The 22,207-nt window shown below is 47.0% G+C and overlaps 1 pseudogene; it reads left to right on the plus strand.

The window, feature by feature from the left end:
- The window catches only part of LOC117397351 (uncharacterized), a 34,007-nt pseudogene that overhangs the window by 838 nt on the left and 10,962 nt on the right, over positions 1–22,207 (plus strand).

Here is a 22,207-nt window from a genome sequence, read left to right on the forward strand (position 1 = left end):
CATTCAGAGGAGCAGTACTAGAAACATTAGAAGCAGCAACAGCAAAGTTCACAGGAAAACAAAGACCAAGACCAGGACCAACAGGGTCTCCAAGAGCAAGGTTAGCAATAGATGGAGAAGAAGGAGAGTCTGCAGCAGAAAACAGAGAAAACTGTTCCATACAGTAATAGTCACTGCAAGCCGACCCTTAAAGTCCTGTCTGAGCCCTGATTCTGTCAGACCCCCGTGTATTTCAATGCACTTTCTCTGTGCACTTTGTTGTTTCTGCTACTTTCTGTATAATGAACTGTATAATTCCCATGCTTATAATCACACTTTAACACGCATTCAAATCCTTGTATAATGAGCAGCAGAGTGTGGTGCTCTGAGAGAGTATACCTCCATCAACATCAGTATTTTTATTAAATAAACATTCATTATATAAAATGTTTGTTGTTGATCTTACATACAAACTTTTTTTTTTCTTAGTGTGTATTTTTGTGTAGGGTGCTTCCCATCACATGGAAGTATGATATTCAATAGGCTATCCTCTCAATAAATACATTGGTATTTAAAAGGTAACATCTTTTCTTTCATTAGCTATTAAATATATAATGTATTATCTGTGTAAGATTATTTTACACCAAACCTTGTTAAGGTAATTAAGTGTAGCAGGTAGGACAACTGCTACTAATTATGTGGTTGAGTATTAATTGCATTCAGTTTACTTACCCTATAAAAGCTGTGTTCTTGTGTTCTGCTCTTGACACAACGCTGTTTCTTGATCAATACTGCCAGCATGCATCCTTGCTTTGTTAATCCTCCAGAGAAGCTACGCCCCACGCCGTCTGCAACTTTCTCCAGTGTGATCTTTCTATTGTGCTTTTCACTTTGCCAGTTGCTTTATGCTCTTTGTCTGAACCTCTTCAGGACGAGCAGGAAACTCTCTCTCTGTGTGTGGCCACGGTAATTCAACTCGCTGAGGTAAAGCAACCCGGATGTTTTTGTTTCTTTTAACAGAATTGAATATGTTTTCGTGGCATGCCTAATGTAATGATTTATTTTATGGTTTAGGAGTGTGCACGGCCACGCTTTCTTATATGCTCTTTTTGGTAACGATTTCTTTTTAGTGTTCGTTGTTGTGAACGTGTGGGTTGCAGTGCGCAGGTGTAGGGGTGATGCAGGTGCTCCAGACAACGACAAACACAAAGTTCACGGCTCAAGTTCTTTTATTTTTCTGTCTAATGGTCTAAATAATAATGCTGGTTCTACCCAACTATGGGCATTGCCAGCGTATAATAATACAAAGCACAGACACACAACACAGATACAGACACGTCTCCGGACAGTGCGTTCTCTGGGTGCATGTACGGTGATTTAAAGAGTGGTGCTTGCTTGTTTGACAGGTGCAGTGAAGTCCAGACTTATTGCTGGCTTGAAGCGGCAGCTCCCGCATTCGTATTAGCCGTCTGTCGAAGACAAATTAACACAGTTACTAAAACAAACAAAAACACTTCTCTCATGATTTTACAGTCCTTGTTTCCTCCCATTAACCACAACAAAAGAAACAATTACAGCGTCCTGCCCCCTAAAGTACCCTCAGCCCCGCCCCCTCCAATAGCTAGTTCAATCACGTCTCCTCCAATTCATGACTGAATCTTCACTCACCATACTAGGGCGAGGACTCCGGTACCATGGCGCCGCCCCCTTCCTCAATGGCCGGCTTCCGACTGCCCCTGGAATGAACTGCCTTGCGTTCTTGCATTGCTATCCTTCATCGTGCTTAACCATCTGAGTGGGGCGTGGTCAGTGACGAGATTGAATGAATGTCCCAAGAGGTAGTAGCGTAAGGTCTGAGTGGCCCATTTAATGGCCAGACATTCCTTTTCTATGAGTAGTTGCGCTCCCGAGGGAGCATTTTCTTGCTTATTTAGAGGATAGGGTGTTCTACTCCATCGACCCACTGGAACAAGACCGCCCCCAGACCAACATCCGAAGCGTCGGTGTGGAGGAGGAATTCCTTATCAAAATCTGGTGTGATCAGGGCGGGGGCTCGGCAGAGTCGTTGCTTAATGGTATCAAAGGCCCCCTGACATTCTCCTGTCCATTTAATTAAATTTGGTGCGCTCTTTTTAGTGAGGTTCACTAGAGGGTTTACCACTGTGGTGTACTCAGGGATGAATCGACGGTAATAACCGGCCAACCCCAAGAGAGACCTCACCTGGGACTTGGTTTTCAGGATTGCCGCGTCCATCAAAGCCTGGACTTTGGTGGCGACGGGTTTCACCTGCCCATGTCCCATAATAAATCCTAAATATTGGGTTTCTTCTTTGGCAAATGCACATTTACCCAAGTTGGCTGTCCTACAGTCTCTGAGGGTAGCCCGGCTGTGACCCTAGCCATTGTGCTCTTGCCAGATGGAGCTGTAGATAACCACATCATCAATATACTCTGATGCATATTTTATTTATTTATTTATTTACTTAATTTATTTACTTCATTTATATAGCGCCTTTCATACTGAAGTATCACAAGGCACTGTACATAAATACATAAAAATACAATAAAATACAAAATATACAAATAATACTAATAATTTAAAAATTCATTAAAAGCTAGCAATTATGTTGCATTAAAACCACTAAGATAAAAATGCCATTTTATAAAAATGTGTTTTAAGTTTAGCCTTAAAAATACCCACAGACCCAGCTTCCCTAACACATGGAGGTAGAGCATTACACAGTTTAGGGGCTCTAAAGAATTTCTGATTTTATTGACCCTGGGAACAACGAGCAGCCCCGCTTCCTATGATCTAAGAGTGTGATTTGGGAGATACACGGTCAGTAGCTCCTGCAGATAGCTAGGTGCTGCTCCACCCAAGGCTTTATAGGTTAATAATAAGATTTTAAAATCAATTCTATATTGAACAGAGAGCCAGTGCAAGGAGGCTCAAACAGGGGTGATGTGTTCATTTTCTTTAGTTTTAGTAAAAATTCTCGGAGCGGTATTCTGAGCAAGCTGTAGGCATGTTTTGGGATGCCAGAGAGGAGTGCATTACTGTAATCAATTCTTGAAGAAACAAAGGCATGTGTTAGTCTCTTAGCGTCAGCTAAGGAGATAATAGGTCTCAGTTTGGCTATCTGTCTCAAGTGATAGAAGGATACTATAGAAACTTCCCTAATATGAGACTGTGACAAGTGGCTTTAGTGGTTATGTCAGACCAGAAAGGAGTACACAGACAGACAGTAGTTGCAGTGAATCTGAGACACTGCGGCACTCAGTGTTTTATTAACACACACAAAATAAAAAGGTTGAACAAAACAGAAGACAGGACACGGCACTTACGCCAAAGTAAATAGACAAACAAAACGGACTAACACTTAAACAAACAATGGACTAACAGACAAACACGGTAAGTAAAAATAAACAAACCAGTATCGTGCTGGTCCTACCAGCATGCAATAGCAATTATTTCTTACTTTCCTTTCCTTTCCTTTCCTTTCCTTTCCTTTCCTTTCCTTTCCTTTCCTTTCTCTACACACCCGTTCTCCACTCACCAAACACACAAACGTGCATCTATATATACTGTTGTGCTGGGATTCAATTACTAATTAATTATTCACTTGAATCCCAGCACGTGAATTAATTATGTGCAACCTCGTGCTCACATATTAAATACTTTAAATGCACGTGAAGTGATAGTGCAATCCCGTGCCTAAATACAATTATACATTTTAAATAACTCGTGCTGTACACACCCATTTATATCCCGTGCAGCCATATCTATACACCAACATTAACACACGCAACATACAACATAAAACACAGAAATACTCACAGGGGTGGGGCACATTGCCACAGAGACTGATAAATCAGGATCAAAGATAACCCTCCAATTTTTTATTTCTGTTTTAGGATATGATAAAAGACTGCTAGGGTCAAACTCATGCAATCCTATATTTTTTAGTTGGTTATAGGAGCCTGTGGCAATGTGCCCCGCCCCTGTGTGCATTTGTGTGTTTTATGTTGTATGTTACGTGTGTTAATGTTGGTGTATTGTAGTTGGTACACGGGATATAATGTGGGTAATGAGCACGAGTGTTTAAAATGTATAATTGTATTTAGACACAGGGATTGCACTTCACTTCACATGCATTTAAAGTAGTTAATAATATGTGAGCACGGGGTTGCACAGAATTAATTCACGTGCTGGGATTCAAGTGAATAATTAATTAGTAATTGAATCCCAGCACAACAGTATATATAGATGCACGTTTCACTCACTTGGGGATGTGTGTTCGGTGAGTAGTGAACGGGAGAGAGAGGAGGAGAAATAAAGTTAAAGATTAATAACAATTGCTATCCTACCAGCACGATACTTGTTTGTTTATTTTTACTCACCGTGTTTGTGTGTCTGTCCGTTTTGTTTGTCTGTTTTATTTGGCCTCAAGTGCCGTGTCCTGTCTTCTGTTTTGTTCAACCTTTTTATTTTCTGTGTGTTAATAAAACGCTGAGCGCCGCAGCGTCTCAGATTCACTGCAACAACTGTCTGTCTGTGTGATTCTCTCTGGCCTGAAGTCATCCCTGCAGCTAGCCTGTCACAGAGCTTAAAAACATAACGATAGGTTGCGGATGCAACCCCGGTTCCCTGAAAGAGAAAATAACCATCAAGGTATGGGACATTGCCGTCAGGCAGTAGGGATTGGCTGAGCTTTATGTCAAAGCTGCCGATAGGCCTCCGCGCAAGCTGCCGTGTAAGCCCGCCCCCCTGGGAGCTTACTATACGCAGCGCGCGGAGAGTCACTTCCTCTTTTGCCCTTCAGGCCGTGAAGGCCTCCAGAGCGACCTCGCGGCTTGATGGTTATTTTCTTTTTCAGGTAACCGGGGTTGCATCCGCAACCTATCGTTCCCTTTCAAGTCGAAAATAACCATCAAGGTATGGGAACAGTGTACCCAAGCCGTCGCGAGGGAGGATTCTCGGCAGTAGGACAGACTTACGTCATAACGCAACTGCGTAGGCAGTACATCTACACATATGCGGAGCTGCGCCTCAGCGTCTATGCTCGCAATGACACCTGTCCCAAGGTGGAATAGTCACACCATATTGTCAACCACTCTAGACGTCCGCAACCTGAGGCGTCATAGAGTGCAACACAGATGCTCCAAATGACAGAGCAGAGGATTCCAGTACATTTAACCGGTAGAACCTCGTAAATGTATGCGGTGTAACCCAACTGGCTGCAGCGCAAATGTCAGACATTGGCACCCCTCTAAAGAGGGCCCAGGATGTTGCCATACCCCTAGTGGAATGTGCCTTCAACTGCCCTGGTGGCGGAAGGCCCATAGAATCATATGCTAACTGAATAGCATCCACTATCCAATGAGAAAGGCGTTGCTTAGACAACGGCTGACCCAAAGTTTTAGAACCATGGCATATGAACAGCTGTTCTGTTTGCCTCACAGTCTTTGTGCGATCAATATAACACCTCAATGCCCGCACAGGGCAGAGCATGTGTAACCGCTCTTCCTCTGGGGAAGAAAAAGGAGGAGGATGGAACGCCATCAACTCGACTGGTTGGTTCATGTGAAACGGGGATATGACCTTGGGTAAAAAGGCCGGATTTGGACGCATGGAGACCTTAGAACCGTCTCCTGCGAAGTGAGTACATGATGGATGCACAGAAAGTGCATGTAACTCGCCCACACGTTTTGCTGATACCACTGACAGCAAAAACGCAGTCTTAATAGACACGAACTTCATATCCACACTGTGGAGAGGCTCGAACGGTGCCTTGGTAAGGGCTTCTAGCACCACATCAAGGCTCCATGACGGTAAACTGGTCGACCTTGGAGGCCGCAAGCGTCTTGCGCCCTTTAGGAACTGAGATGCCAGGAAATGGCATCCAGGTGATAACCCGTCAATGCGTACATGGCAAGCCGAAATAGCAGCCAAATACACTTTAAGTATAGAGGGAGACTTTCCCTCATCTAACAGCTTCTGCAGAAACTGTAATATCACTGCCATAGGGCAGGAGACCGGGTCATGGCCCTCAGCCAGACACCAACTCTGAAACAATTGCCACTTATACGCATATTGCGACCGAGTAGAGGGCGCTCTCACACTCTGAATGGTGGATATAACTGCCGTTGAAAGCCCTAAGGCTGACAGGCGCTCCCGTTCAGGGGCCAAGCCCATAACTGCATGAGTTTGGGGTTTGGGTTCCATAGCCCTCCTTGGGCTTGGGACAACAGGTCCGCTCGCAGAGGGAGCTCCCTCGGGCGACCGTGCAACAACTGCACTAGACTCGGGAACCATATCCTCCGAGGCCACCGAGGAGTGATCAGGATCACTGTCGCTTGCTCTACCCTGACCTTCTCCAAGAAGGCGGGGAGCATCGAAATCGGTGGAAATGCGTACAGGAGCCCTGGCGGCCATTCGTGAGCCAGTGCATCGACTCCTAGGGGGCTGTCGAGGTCCTTCACCGAGAACCATAGGGGACAGTGCGTGGTCTCTCGCGAAGCGAAGAGATCGACTTGCGCTGTGCCGAACCAGTCCCAAATGCGCTCCACCACCCGAGGGTGAAGACGCCATTCGCCTGCAAGAGGACCTCCTCTGGACAGGAGATCCGCTGCGTAATTTACTCTGCCCGGTAGGTGAACCGCCCGCAGAGAGGCTAAACGCGGTTGAGCCCAAAGCAACAGCCGTGTTACCAACCGGTGAAGACCGGGGGACCGCAAGCCGCCCTGGCGGTTGATATACGCCACTACCGTGGTGTTGTCTGACCGCACTAACACGTGCTTGCCTAGAAGCACTGGCAAGAAGTGCCGAAGGGCGAGGTCCACCGCTCTGAGCTCCAGAGCATTGATGTGGGCCGACCTCCCGACCCGTTCCAGACTGCTCCCCAACCCTGGTTGGAAGCGTCGGTCGTAATAACCTCCCTTCGGAAGATGGGACCCAAGCATACGCCCTGGCGGATGTTCGACGGAACTTTCCACCAGCGCAGTGCTTCCCAGCAGGTTCGGGATACCCTCAACCTGCGGTGTTTGTCTCTCCGCGGATGCAACGCGAAGGCATTGAACCAGGCCTGCAGAGGTCTCTGGTGTAGTAAGCCCAAAGGAAGGGCTTGTGAGGCGGCAGCCATCAACCCCAGCATGCGCTGACACAGCTCCATGCTGACTGTTTCTCTCAACCTGAATAGGGAGAGACACCGCTCCAGCGAGGCAACTCTTTGTGTCGACAGGGTCGCTTCCATGGACACAGAGTCCAGATGCAGACCCAAGAATTCGGTCTGTTGGCTTGGCACGAGGCGGCTCTTTTCTGAATTGACCTTCAGACCTAGCCGCTGAAGATGGTCTGTAACCATCACTGTGTGCTGTGCCACCTGCTCCTTCGACTGCGCGCAGACGAGCCAGTCATCCAGATAGTTCAGCAGTCGGACGCCTTGAGCCCACAAGGGGGCTAAAATGGCGTCCATACACTTCGAAAAGGTTCGAGGAGCTAGAGACAGGCCGAATGGCAGGACACAAAACTCGTAGACCCTGCTCTGAAATGCGAAACGTAGGTACTTCCTGTGACCCGGACAGATGGGAACGTGAAAGTATGCATCTGTGAGGTCTACGGTGGTAAACCAGTCGCCTTGCCGGACAGACTGGACAATGTGCCTGTGCGTAAGCATCTTGAACGACAACACCCGTAGGTATTTGTTCAGTACTCGCAGATCTAAAATAGGGCGGAGCCCGCCGTCCTTTTTTGGCACTAGGAAGTACTTGGAGTAGAACCCCTGGTCGGTCAGAGCAGGGTCTACTAGTTGAATGGCGCGCTTCTTGAGCAATGCCTGTATTTCTGCATTTAGAGCTGAGGACTGAACCGAGTCCTTCACTGCAGTTACCAGGGGGGGGGGGTTTAACCGGAATTGAAGGGTGTACCCGGTGAGTATAGTTTTGCGCACCCAAATGTCGTTGGTGCATTGTTGCCAGAACAGGAGCTGTGAAACAGTGTAGGGGTGGGTTAACGGCTGCCGGGGTTTCTCAGGGCTGCTTAGGCTGCGCTCGCTCATGAGGGGCCTGGCCAGAGCCACGAGGGTGTGGTCTGCTACCTCCTCTGGGGCGCCACCCTCCGCGCTGCGGTCTTGCAAACGCGGGTTGGCTGCGTGCTGAAACCCCCAAAGGGGCGGTTTTACTGCCCTGTGGGTGCGCTTGCTGCTGCGGCGGCGCCCTGCGCCATTGGCGCTCCTGCGGCCGCCTTGGCTGGAAGGGTTTGCTTGGCCACATCTTAGCCAACTGCTGCGACGCCTCACGCGCCTTGACGGAGCGTTGCAGCATCTCCTCCACCGCTGGGCCAAACGTGTGCCCCGGGGATATAGGAGCATCTAGCAATGGGGCCTTATCAGGCTCCTGTACCCTGGCCTGTGAGAGCCAGAGCTGCCTCCTTGCCACCACAAGGGAAGCAATGCTCCTGCCCTGTGCTCGTGCATTCAGCTGAGCCAGCTTAACCAAAAGCTGCGCAACTGCACCCAGTTCGGTTCTAAGTCCGACGGATGGGGACTCAGGCAGGTCGCGAATCAGCGCCGCCTGGTAGACTGTCAGGAGGCTGGCCACGTTAGACAGTCTAACTGCCTCTGTAGCCACGGCATAACCCTTTTTCAGGTGGGCCTCCGTAGTCCTACACTGCCTGTTAGGGCAGGAAGGGTCCTTAGCCAGCCCCGATAATGTCGGCGCCTTTACTAGCGTGGCGAACGCGGCGCCCACTGGCGGAAAAGACGCTAACCCAGCTTCGCTCACCCCGTGCATGGTGAAAGCCGAAGCCTTGCGAGAAGTCGCAGGGGCGGAGGCCGGGGCTCCCCAGGTGGACTGCACCTCCTTAATAAAATCCGGGAATGCCGAGAGCATCCTGGACTGAAGGGGCGGAGCCGATGGCAACTCAAATAGAGAGCGTCGTGTTGGCTCTAACGCAGGCCAGTCCACGCCTAAGTGACGGGCTGCCCTCTCCACCACAGACCAGATAGGGTCATTAGTATCCAGCACTTCAGGGTCATCCTGCCCAGAGTGCTGGGATGCCACCTCAGGCTCTGTGTCTTCAAAGAGCGGGTCTGCGTCAGAGACAGCATCGGTGTCCCACTCTACTTCCTGGGGCACTGGTGGAGGAACCATCGGCTGACTAGCGCTGGGTCCGGTTACTATCTCTGGGGCCCGAGGCGCCACATTTGCTAGGGTCATGAGGAGGGATTGTTGTCCCATCATGAGCTCCATAAACTGTGACATCTTGGAGGTGAGCTCAGCCACCCCAGATGTGTCCTGATAACGCCTACCCCTTCGAGGGGAGCGAGAGTGCCTTCTCCTGGCGAGGCGATCGAGACCTGGATCGAGACTCCCGACGGGGGCGAGCCCCGCGAGAGGAGGGACTGCGGGAACGTTCCCGAGCACGTCTGACTGGAGACCTCTGACCAGCTGAAAGCTGGGAAGATGGACTCAGAGGGAGCTGAGACGTCGCCGGCAGCGACACGACAGATGACGGTGGGGCCGAGACGGTGTGGGACGAGCCCGAGGATGGGGAACGACCTCCAACCGCCTTCCTAGCTCTCTGGCGAAGGGTGCGTGTCTGAAACCCCGCACATAGCTGGCAGTATGCCCTATCTGCCAGGGCAGATGCGGCATGGTCCGGCCCCAAGCATGCGACGCAGTCCTCATGAGTGTCGCTGGCAGGCAACTTGGCCTGACAGGTCACGCAACGGTGGAACCAAGACATGGTAGAACGCCGAAGCGTCTAGTATTGACGTCAAGCACCAAAGAGTGTGCGTCGAGCACTGTCGCGTCAAACGCCGAGGTGCGCGCGTTGAACGCCGAAGCGTCGGACACCAAGCGTCGAGCACCTGAAGTGCGTGCGTCGAGCGCCGCCGCGTCGAGCGCCAAGGTGCGTGCGTCGAGCGTCGAGGGTGCGTGCGTCGAGCACCGAGCGCCGAAGCGTCGAGCACCTGAAGTGCGTGCGTCGAGCACCGAGCGCCGAAGCGTCGAGCACCGAGGTGCGTGCGTCGAGCGTCGAGGGTGCGCGCGTCGAGCACCGAGCGCTGAAGCGTCGAGCACCTGAAGTGCGTGCGTCGAGCACCGAGCGCCGAAGCGTCGAGCACCGAGGTGCGTGCGTCGAGGCGTCGAAGCGTCGAGCACCGAGCGTCGAGCGTCGAGCGCAGAGCACCGAGGTGCGTGCGTCGAGGGTGCGTGCGTCGAGGCGCCAAGCGCCGAGCACCGAGCGTCGAGCGTCGAGCACCGAAGCACGGAGCACCGAGGTGCGTGCGTCGAGCGTCGAGGGTTCGTGCGTCGAGGCGCCAAGCACCGAGCGTCGAGCGCCGAAGCGTCGAGCACCGAGCACCAAGCGCTGATGGAACATGCACCGAGCGTCGAGCACCGAGCGCCGAAGCGTCGAGCATCGAGCACTGAGCCCCAAGTGCAGAAGCACTGCACAAAGCGCCGAAGCGCTGCACCAAGCGCACAAGCGCTGACACCAAAAGCGCCGGAGCGCGAGTGCCGAGCGTGGAACGCTAGCACAGACGCCTACGCGTCAGCTGACCCGCAAAGCGGAGATGCTAAGTGCTGGTACGGCGTCTGATGCTGTGCAATACCTACCTGATGCTGCTGGGGATTTTGCACGTTGGTGGTTGTCTTCCTCTGTATAGTGACAGGACCCTGCAGAAGGTAAGAGGGTGTAGTGCAATACCACGTGGCGGGAACGCGCCGCGGGGGGGGAACACTGCAGAGCAGACTACACGCACACACACGGTCTAGCCTAAGCTAGACCGAGGATGCAAAATGCACGTGGGCCAAGACCAACGCAACACGCGTCCGAACAACAATATATACACAATATATATAACAAAATATATATATACAATAAATTACAAAAAACCCAACACAATAATAATTATAAGAACAGAGGAAAGATGGAGAGACCATGAAGAAACGCAATGCCGAAGCAAAGCGAGAAGGAATATATAATGTAAAAACAATATATAATCCTAAAATAATAATAATAATAACAATAATAATAATAATAATAACTCCGAAGAGTATAACTGAAATAAACTCGGAGAAGGGGATGAACCAGCTTCTCAAGCCTAAGCTTTATTGAGTACAATCAGTTTAAGAGCTCTAAGTCCTACCGCTACTGAGGCTGAAGGCAAAAGAGGAAGTGACTCTATGCGCGCTGCGTATAGTAAGCTCCCAGGGGGGCGGGCTTACACGGCAGCTTGCGCAGAGGCCTATCGGCAGCTTTGACAGCCAATCCCTACTGCCTGACGGCAATGTCCCATACCTTGATGGTTATTTTCAACTTGAAAGGGAACCACTGTTTTATCGGAATTCAACATAAGGAAGTTTTGAGACATCCAGCACTTGATATCAGCAAGGCAAGCAGCAAATAACACCCCGACAGGAGTATCACCAGGTTTTAAAGACAAATACAGCTGGGTGTTATCCGCATAGCAGTGGAAGCTCACACCATGTTCCCTAATGATATGAAAATAGCAATGGACCCAGAATAGAACCTTGTGGAACACCACAATCAACTTTGGTCAATGCTGATTACAGCTAGGAATAAAACCAGTATCAAGGGTGGAACTATTTGGAGAAGAATTAATGAATTTATCATTTGTAGCAATTGTAGCATATACATGATGTGGTGTCACACGGCTAGCTGAGTGGTGACGTCAGAACCAGGAAATGAATACACAGAGAACAGATGAGGTGAAATGATGAAAGCGCTGTTGCGCGGTTTATTAAAAATAAAAGGTTTAAACAAACAGAAAACAGGACACGGCACTTTAAACCAAAATAAATAGACAAACAAAACGGACTAACACTTAACAAACGGTGCACGGACAGACACACAAACAAACACGGTGAGTCTATATAAACAAACAAGATAGCAATTGTTATTTACTTTTCTCCTTCTCTCTCTCCCGTTCTCCACTCACCGAACACACAACCCCGAGTGAGTAAAACGTACATCTATTTATACTGTTGTGCTGGGATTCAATTACTAATTAATTATTCACTTGAATCCCAGCACGTGAATTAATTCTGTGCAACCTCGTGCTCACATATTATATACTTTAAATGCACGTGAAGTGAGTGCAATCCCGTGCCTAAATATAATTATACATTTTAAATAACTTGTGCTGTACACACCCATTTATATCCCGTGCAGCCATCTCTATACACCAACATTAACACACCACACGCAACATACAATACAGAAATGCACACGGGCGGGGCACATTGCCACATGTGGGCATACAACCTGGACCATTAGTCTCTGAAAGGCAGCGGGCGCACCATGTAGCCCAAACGGCATGGTTGTGAAATGAAACAGACCATCAGGGGTAGGTGATCTGTGGGTTAAGGGGATCTGCCAGTATCATAAGAACATAAGAAGAACATAAGAAAGTTTACAAACGAGAGGAGGCCATTCAGCCCATCTTGCTAGTTTGATTGTTAGTAGCTTATTGATCCCAGAATCTCATCAAGCAGCTTCTTGAAGGATCCCAGGGTGTCAGCTTCAACAACATTACTGGGGAGTTGGTCCCAGACCCTCACAATTCTCTGTGTAAAAAAAGTGCCTCCCATTTTCTGTTCTGCATGCCCCTTTATCTAATCTCCATTTGTGACCCCTGGTCCTTGTTTCTTTTTTCAGGTCGAAAAAGTCCCCTGGGTCGACAATGTCAATACCTTTTAGAAATTCTGAATGCTTGAATCAGATCACCGCGTCTTCTTTGTTCAAGACTGAATAGATTCAATTCTTTTAGCCAGTCTGCATACGACATGCCTTTTAAACCCAGGATAATTCTAGTCGCCCTTCTTTGCACTCTTTCTGGAGCAGCAATATCCTTTTTGTAACAAGGTGACCAGAACTGAACACAATATTCTAGGTGAGGTCTTACTAATACATTGTAAAGTGTTAACATTACTTCCCTTGATTAAAATTCAACACTTTTCACAATATATCCGAGCATCTTGTTGCCTTTTTTTATAGCTTCCCCACATTGTCTAGAGGAAGACATTTCTGAGTCAACATAAACTCCTAGGTCTTTTTCATAGATTCCTTCTTCAATTTCAGTATCTCCCATATGATATTTATAATGCACATTTTTATTGCCTGCGTGCAATACTTTACACTTTTCTCTATTAAATGTCATTTGCCATGCGTCTGCCAAGTTCTGAATGCTGTCTAGATCATTTTGAATGACGTTTGCTGCTGCAACAGTGTTTGCCACTCCTCCTATTTTTGTGTCGTCTGCAAATTTAACAAGTTTGCTTACTTTACCAGAATCTAAATCATTAATGTAGATTAGGAATAGCAGAGGACCTAATACTGATCCCTGTGGTGAACCACTGGTTACCTCACTCCATTTTGAGGTTTCTCCTCTAATCAGTACTTTCTGTTTTCTACATGTTAACCACTCCCTAATCCATGTGCATGCATTTCCTTGAATCCCTACTGCGTTCAGTTTGAGAATTAATCTTTTATGCGGGACATTCTCAAAAGCTTTCTGGAAATCTAAATAAACCATGTTGTATGCTTTGCAATTATCCATTGTCAATGTTGCATCCTCAAAAAAATCAAGCAGGTTAGTTACACAATCTCCCTTTCCTAAATCCATGCTGACTGTCTCCCAGGATACTGTTACCATATAGGTAATTTTCCATTTTGGATCTTATTATAATTTACATAAGTTTACATATAATAGAAGTCAGGCTTATTGGTCTGCAGTTACCTGGTTCGGTTTTGTCTCCCTTTTTGTGGATCGGTATTACGTTTGCTATTTTCCAGTCTGTCGGTACAACCCCTGTGTCAAGAGGCATAATCTTGGTTAGCGGTTTGTAAATAACTTCTTTCATTTCTTTGAGTACTATTGCGAGGATCTCATCCGGCCCAGGGGATTTGTTTATTTTAAGAGTGTTAGGGGAAATAAAACCTCTGGGAATCCATGGCTAGCCAGATTGCCCTTCTGCTGGGCAGACTAGCTAAATAACTGAGAGGGTTATATGATACTGTTTATAACAGCACCCAGTCTCTTCTTGAAAGATCAGAGAGTTTCAGCTTCAATAACTACATTTGATAACCTGGTCCAATGGTTCACCACCCTTTCTGTGAAGAAAATTGTTAAATTATCGATTGTTAATATCTGCTTCCAAAACACTGGAGTTGCACAGTGTCTGAGGTTCTGAAACTGAACCCGGGGACAGCGGCCAGAGAGAGCTCCCCTGCAGCTCCAGACAAGGCTGTGCTGTGCAGGGCTTCAGATCAGTCTGGGGGTGGAGCTCTAGTCTGGCAGGGTTCAGTTCAGTCTCTAGTCTGGCAGGGTTTCAGTTCAGTCTCTAGTCTGGCAGTGGTTCAGATCAGTCTGGGGGTGGAGCTCTAGTCTGGCAGGGTTTCATTTCAGTCCGGGGGTGGAGCTCTAATCTGGCAGGGTTTCAGTTCAGTGCAGGGGTGGAGCTCTAGTCTGGCAGGGTTTCAGTTCAGTCTAAGGGGTTGAGCTCTAGTCTGGCAGGGTTTCATTTCAGTCTGGGGGTGGAGCTCTAGTCTGGCAGGGTTTCAGTTCAGTCTGGGGGTGGAGCTCTAGTCTGGCAGGGTTTCAATTCAGTCCGGGGGTGGAGCTCTAGTCTGGCAGGGTTTCAGTTCAGTTTGGGGGTGGAGCTCTAGTCTGGCGGGGTTTCAGTTCAGTGCGGGGGTGGAGCTCTAGTCTGGCAGGGTTTCAGTTCAGTCTGGGGGTGGAGCTCTAGTCTGGCGGGGTTTCAGTTCAGTGCGGGGGTGGAGCTCTAGTCTGGCAGGGTTTCAGTTCAGTCTGGGGGTGGAGCTCTAGTCTGGCAGGGTTTCAGTTCAGTGCGGGGGTGGAGCTCTAGTCTGGCAGGGTTTCAGTTCAGTCTGGAGGTGGAGCTCTAGTCTGCACTGCACATTGCATATCCCCCCTCAATGGTGCTGCATTTCAGAGCTCCAGATCAAACCTACAGCAATGACACCTGACTACTGATGAGGAGAGAATTGGTGGTAGTTTCTTTTTCTTTTTATTTGGAAATACAGATATTTGTTCATTCCACGGCAACGTCACCCTTTTCCTGACAAACATAATAAGGATTGTGATCAGTATTGTCCCTCTGTGGCTGTTTCATATTTGCCTTGCTTTGGTCCATTCGTATCAATCTGAGTTTCTAACTTTACAAGCGCAGACTTGTTTTAAGGCTATATCCCGAGACCCATATACCGACCCGCTGTGTTATTAAACTTACACATGCTATCTTGCTGTGCAGGAATTGCTGCAATATAAATCTCATTCACAGTGTATTCAGTATATTACTGTTAAGGGGGGTGTCAGTATGTCACACAGAACCCTGCTCCACTCAGCCCTGGGTGTGTGTTGCTCTTGCGCAGTGTTGCTGTATAATGTGTGTCTTTGCTGCCCTCTTCAGGACAGATTCTGCACAGCCACAGATCCTGTCTTAAAGGTGTTCTGTTCACCTTGCATCCAGCCTGCTTTGGAAAAGTACATTACAGGGAATTCATTAACAAGTCTTGGGTGTTTAAGAAGAAAACTTGTGACTATTTATTCACTTGTGTTAATTTAATACACTTCTGTGAGCTCATCACGATTGAAGGTACGCATTCAAATATGTTTAAGAAAATGATTACCTTAGAATATAAACCTTTCAATTATTATTATTATTGTCAGCATATGGGTTGATTTTTAAAAAAAGAAAAAAAGTTTAAATAAACGTTTAACGTTTAAACATGAATGAAAAAAATACTAATACTGGTTTTAATATTTGATTTTTGAAAATTTAAAGCACGTCCGTCTCATGTAAGAGCAGTTTCTAAATCAGAAATTATTTTTTATTATTTTATTTTCATTTTCTGTTTTTCTTATATTTCGTACATTTCCACTTATATTATTAAAATGCCGTTTCCCAATCATCCATTGTAAATATTGTAGCGATCTCGGTTACCGCATCACACAGAGTGAAGAAATACACACATAGGCGGAGGGCGGGCGCGAACCCGGGTCCTCTCGCACTGAAGCATAGCGCCGATACCGCTGTACCAAAGAGCGTCACCTACCAGCCCTACTGCTGCCTTCCCCCGTGCACGCTATAATATTTTCATGACCATTATTATTTACACACACCCGTTTGTATCCCTTCCTTCCATGTCATAAATATTTGCACGTGCATCACACTGTATTTAGGCATTTTCAACCAAAAAAAAATTAATGTATCTATCTAATATATATATATATATATATATATATATATATATATATATATATATATATATATATATATATATATATATATATATATATATATATATATATATAGAAACGACATCAGAGCGAATAAAAACCGTGTCCGTGTTTATCTTCATAGAATCGCGTCAATCTGCTTATTCACCCTCGCTCACTCGCTGTGTGGGAATGATAAGGAGCACCAACTTAACTAAACAACAAAGATAAACTAATGACTCTTCATACAGTGACGGCGGCTGCAGGGTTACACACAGACACGGGTGAGTTTTTTGGTTAATAAAATATAAGTGTCGTATAATAAAAAAACACAACTTTTTACAAAGGCTATAGGGGTAGATTGTGTTTACACATACGGGAGGTTTTTTGTTCATATTTCACACACACACGCACATACACATATGTGTAAAAAATAAATATCTACCACTGTATGTAAACGTGTTTTTTTTTGTATAGCAGTTAGTGTTTGAATTGAGAGTCGTTCACAGTTTTCAATTTATATTTAGCAGGAGAAGATTTGACATTTAGCATGATTTACATTTAGAGGTCATTCTGTTTTCATTTAGGGGTATTTCTTTTTACATGTAAGGCAAAGATTAGATACACTTAGTATTACATCACAGCTGGGTGATTTCCAGCAATCTGCAACTCGAGGATCTACTGTAATTGTGATACCATTCCCCACTACCAGCCAAAGGAGGCTTTTCACAAGTCTTTTATTGATTTATTTATTTGCTGGAAGGGTTATGGAAGTTACTGATAAATAATGAAACAACTGACTATGTTATAATAATATACATCTAATATGATATTACACAGATCAGACAGTAAGCAAAAGCTGCACCATTTTAAAACGAGTTCCTTGTTTACAGCATGCAGGATATAAGCTCAGTGATGTGTTGAAGTTAATCATGTATAGATATCTCGTTTTGAAACAGAATAACAATATGCTGTAAGTGTTCTGTGTTCATCCAGTCAGTATCCTGTTATTCCTATTCAACAACCAAACCAAAACTCAGGGGAGACAAGCACCAGCCCAACCCTGTCAGAAACACACTTCAGTTTCAGAGATCTTTAAAGGAAATGTTCTTTTCTTGTCTTTATCAGGGCTGGAAAACATGGCTGCAGGACAAAAGGCTGAAGAAACTGTTTCTCAGGAGCTGCGCAGCCCCTCTGAGCTGAGGATCGTGCTGCTCGGGAGACGTGGAGCTGGGAAGAGTTCATCAGGGAACACCATCCTGGGCAGAGAGGAGTTTAGGTCTGGATTTAGCTTTTCTGCAGTAACGATGAAGTGTGAGAAGAGAACAGGAGAAGTGTTTGGGAGGCGGGTCACTGTGGTTGACACTCTGGACTTGTTAAAAGCAAACCAGCTGGAGATTGAGAGCTGTGTTTCTTTGTCTGCCCCAGGACCCCATGCTTTCCTCCTGGTGATACCACTATATCGAAAAGGAATTAAAGACAATCAAAGTGAAGTGTGGAGGACTGCAGTTAAAAACTATTGCAAGACTTTGTATAAAGTCCAAGATCTGTTGGGTGAGAGAGCTGTGAGGCACATAACCATCCTTTTCACCCGTGGGGATTATCTGAGAGACTGGACGATTGAGCAGTACATTGAGGAGGCTGGTGAAGAATTTCAGCAGCTTGTTGGGAAATGTGGGAACAGGTATCATGTTCTCAACAATAAGAACAGGAGCGATCAGAGTCAAGTCACACAGCTCCTTCATAAAATAGACACCATGGTGAAAGAAAACAATGGCAGCTACTACACCAGTGAGATGTACCAGGAAGCAGAACACATATTTTTATTAAAAGAACAGGAGCTAAATCATAAACACAAAGAGGAACTGAGCAGGAGAGAAGAGGAGATGAAACAGAAATACAAGGAGGAGCTGAGGAGGAGAGAAAATGAGATGAAACAGAAATACGAGGAGGAGCTGAGGAGGACAGAAGAGGCGATGAAGCAGAAATATGAGGAGGAGCTGAGGAGGAGAGAAAATGAGATGAAACAGAAATACAAGGAGGAAATGAGGAAGAGAGGAGATGAAGCAGAAATACAAGGAGGAGCTGAACAGGAGAGAAGAGGCGATGGAACAAAAATACGAGGAGGAGCTGAGGAGGAGAGAAAATGAGATGAAACAGAAATACAAGGAGGAGGAGCTGAGGACAGAAAATGAGATGAAACAGAAATACAAGGAGGAAATGAGGGAGAGAGAAGAGGAGATGAAGCAGAAATACAAGGAGGAAATGAGGAGGAGAGAAGAGGAGATGAAACAGAAATACGAGGAGGAGCTGAGGAGAACAGAAAATGAGAATAAACAGAAATACGAGGAGGAAATGAGGAGGAGAGAAGAGGAGATGAAGCAGAAATACAAGGAGGAAATGAGGAGGAGAGAAGAGGAGATGGAACAAAAATACGAGGAGGAGCTGAGGAGGAGAGAAGAGGAGATGAAGCAGAAATAAGAGGAGGAGCTGTGTAGAGAGAACAAGAGCTGATGGATAAGTTGAGAAAGAAAATGAAAGAACCATAACAGAATAAGCTGAGCATTGCTGTGTTTGACTAAGTGACTGGCCACATGAATCCAATGTGCTTGAGAGATGCTAGCAGTGTCTGCAGCAGTGCTCCTAACCCTGCTCCTGGTGGCCAGCACTGCACTAAGCTTTGCAGCTCACCCTAAATAACCACATTCTCAAGATTGGGAACACATGAAGTTATTGATCAATTAAGTAAAGTCACTTGTTTAATTAAAGGAATGGTCTTTGAGGGCTGAAAGGTTTTTAGATTTCCTGTTCCAAATGTAAAATTATTAACAAATCACTACCTGCTTAACTGATCAAAATTAAATTGTTCCCAGTGTTTAAAAATGGATGATTTAATGGTTACCTGTAAAACATGCTGGACCTCCAGGACCAGGGTTGGGGAATCTCCCAGTGCTGATTCCCAAGTGCATCCCAGTCTGCCTGAACTGAGGATGGTGCTGCTTGGGAAGAGTGGGGCGGGGAGCGATTAGTAAAAACAAGGGCAATGTGCTACTGCTGGTATTTTGTATTGCACAAGAGATGAAGCAGGCACAGAGAGGAAGTGAATTATTATTATTATTATTATTATTATTATTATTATTATTATTATTATTATTATTATTATTATTATTATTATTATTATTATTATTATTATTATTATTATTATCATCAAATTGAAATATTAAAGAATTGCTCTTATTACAGGTTGTCCTGATTATTTATTGTATCAAACGCAATGTGTGTTATAAATGTTGCTGGTGATCTCACTAGGTAATAGCTGCATCTAGTTAAGGATGAATAAATATTAATTTAGGTTTAAAGGTAAGGAGAGAAATGTAAGTGATCCTGCTTCAAGTAATTTACATTAGCTATATTTAAGTAACATTATAAAGGTGGTGTTTCAATTAGGTGATCTAGTGTTTGATTAGTACCAGGTGAGTGTGGTTAAATTGAATAGAGGTTGATTTGCAATTTGATTGGTTTACACACAGCTTTTATCCACCCAGTTGCTATATTACTCACTTAGGCTATTTGTGCGCCAGCACGAAGTGGCAGCCAACCGAAGAGCCTCACAACAAAAGAGCCGGGAGTCTAGCTGTGAGAGTCCAGCGAGGGGAGGCCTGCGCCGAGACGCTGCTGGAACAGATCCAAACCTAACAGCGCTCTGGAAGACGCTATCTACTAGTCAGGTCTGTACCCTCCCCTCCACCGCTCCCACTGTGCCTATTTTTCTCGCCTGTCCTGCTATGACTGTCTCTCACATCCCTGTTATTCTGTCCTCTCGCCCTCGTCCTCTGCCCTCTCTCCGCCGCTGCTCCTCCAACCCCTCTAACCTCATCCCTCTGCCTCTCCCCCCCTCTCGCCCTCTCCCCCCTCACACTCTCTCTGGTGTACTCTGGAACTGTCACTCTTCTGCTAACAAAGCTGATTTCATCTCTGCCTTTGCCGCCCACCTCTCTCTCGATTTCCTTGCTCGCACTGAAACCTGGCTGTCCCCTGATAAAACTGTAACTCCTGCCGCCCTGTCCTCTCTCTACGTTCTGTCCCATACTCCACGTCTTACTGGATGTGGAGGTGGGACGGGTCTTCTCTCTCTCTCCTTACTCTTTTCTGTCCCCTCCGACCTCTCCTCACTCTCTGTTAACACCTTTGAATTTCATGCTGTCCAACTAACCTCTCCCTGTCAACTCCTGCTAATTGTACTGTACCGTCCCCCTGGACTTCTCGCTCACTTTCTAGATTAACTCGACTATCTACTCTCCTCCCTCCCCTCTCTGTCTACCCCAACTGTCTTGTTAGGTGACTTCAATATCCATCTCTCCAACCCCAGCCACTCTGCCGGATTCCTCCCTCTCCTTCACTCCTTCAACTTCTGTCTCTCTCCATCCCCCCCTACCCACAAAGCTGGCCGTCAACTGGACCTCACTTTCTCCAGGGCCTGCCGTCTCTCCATCCTCTCTGTCACCCCTCTGGACCTCTTGGATCACTATTTAATCTCTTTTTCTCTGTCTCTCCCATCTCTCCCTGCTCCTCCTACCCCCACTGTCACCTCTCGCTGTAACCTCCGCTCTCTCTCCCCCTCTGTCCTTGCCTCCACTGCTCTCTCTCACCTCCCTCCTGTCGACTCCTTCTCCCAACTCTCTATAGACTCTGCTACCTCCACCCTCTTCTCCTCCCACACCTCATCCCTCGACTCCCTCTGTCACCTCACCTCCCGACCTACCCGCCCCTCCCCTCCCCTCCCAAACCCTGGCTCTCCTCTGCGCTCCGCTCAGCAAGAACCACAGTGCGATCTGCTGAAAAGAAATGGAAGAGAACCAAACTCCCTGCGGCGCTAGACCTCTACCACTCCCTCCTCTCCTCCTTCTCCTCTACTCTCTCCTCTGCTAAATATTCTTATTTCCAATCTATAATCCAAGCCTCCACTAACAACCCACGTAAACTATTCTCTACCTTCTCCTCCCTCCTAAACCCTCCCCCTCCTCCTCCCTCCTCTATTTCATCTGATGACTTTGCATCTTTCTTCTGTTCTAAAATCTCAGATATCCGCAAACTCTTTAACACCTCTCCCTCCCCCCCGCCCCCTCCCGCTCCAACCCCTACACCCACTACATCCCCTACTAACTCACCCTCCTTCTCCACCTTCTCTTCCCTCTCAGACTCTGACCTCTCCTTCCTGCTCCAGGGTCACAAACCCACCACGTGTGCCCTGGACCCCCTCCCCACTCACCTCTTTCAAGCTGCTGCTCCTGCTCTACTTCCTTTCATCTCCTCCATTCTCAACACCTCTCTCCTTTCTGGTCTCTTTCCCTCTGCTTTCAAACAAGCCTCTATCACTCCCCTCCTCAAAAAACCTACCCTCGACCCCACCTCCCTCCAGAGCTACTGTCCTGTCTCCCTCATACCCTTCTTCTCCAAAACCCTCAAGCAGGCAGTACACCGCCAGCTCTCTTCTTTCCTGTCCAACCACTCTCTGCTTGACCCTCTCCAATCTGGCTTCCGCTCTGCTCACTCCACTGAAACCGCCCTAGTGTCTGTCACCAACTCACTAAACTCTGCCTGAGCTGCATCTCTCTCCTCTGTCCTAATTCTCCTCGACCTCTCTGCTGCCTTTGACACTGTTGATCCTCTCTCGCTGACCTGGGAATCTCTGGCACTGCTCTGGCCTGGTTCTCCTCCTACCTCTCCAACCGCACTTACCAGGTAACCTGGCATGGCGCAACCTCCACACCTCACCCTCTCTTAACTGGAGTCCCCCAAGGGTCAGTCTTGGGTCCTCTCCTGTTCTCTCTCTACACACGCTCCCTGTGCCTCCTCATCGCATCCTATGGTTTCTCATACCATTTCTATGCTGATGATGCTCAGATTTTCCTCTCCTTTCCCCCCCCTCTGACTCCACCATCCTCTCCCGTATCTCTACATGT

Source organism: Acipenser ruthenus, chromosome 39 (assembly GCF_902713425.1).
Source record: "Acipenser ruthenus chromosome 39, fAciRut3.2 maternal haplotype, whole genome shotgun sequence".
Lineage (NCBI taxonomy): Eukaryota > Metazoa > Chordata > Actinopteri > Acipenseriformes > Acipenseridae > Acipenser > Acipenser ruthenus.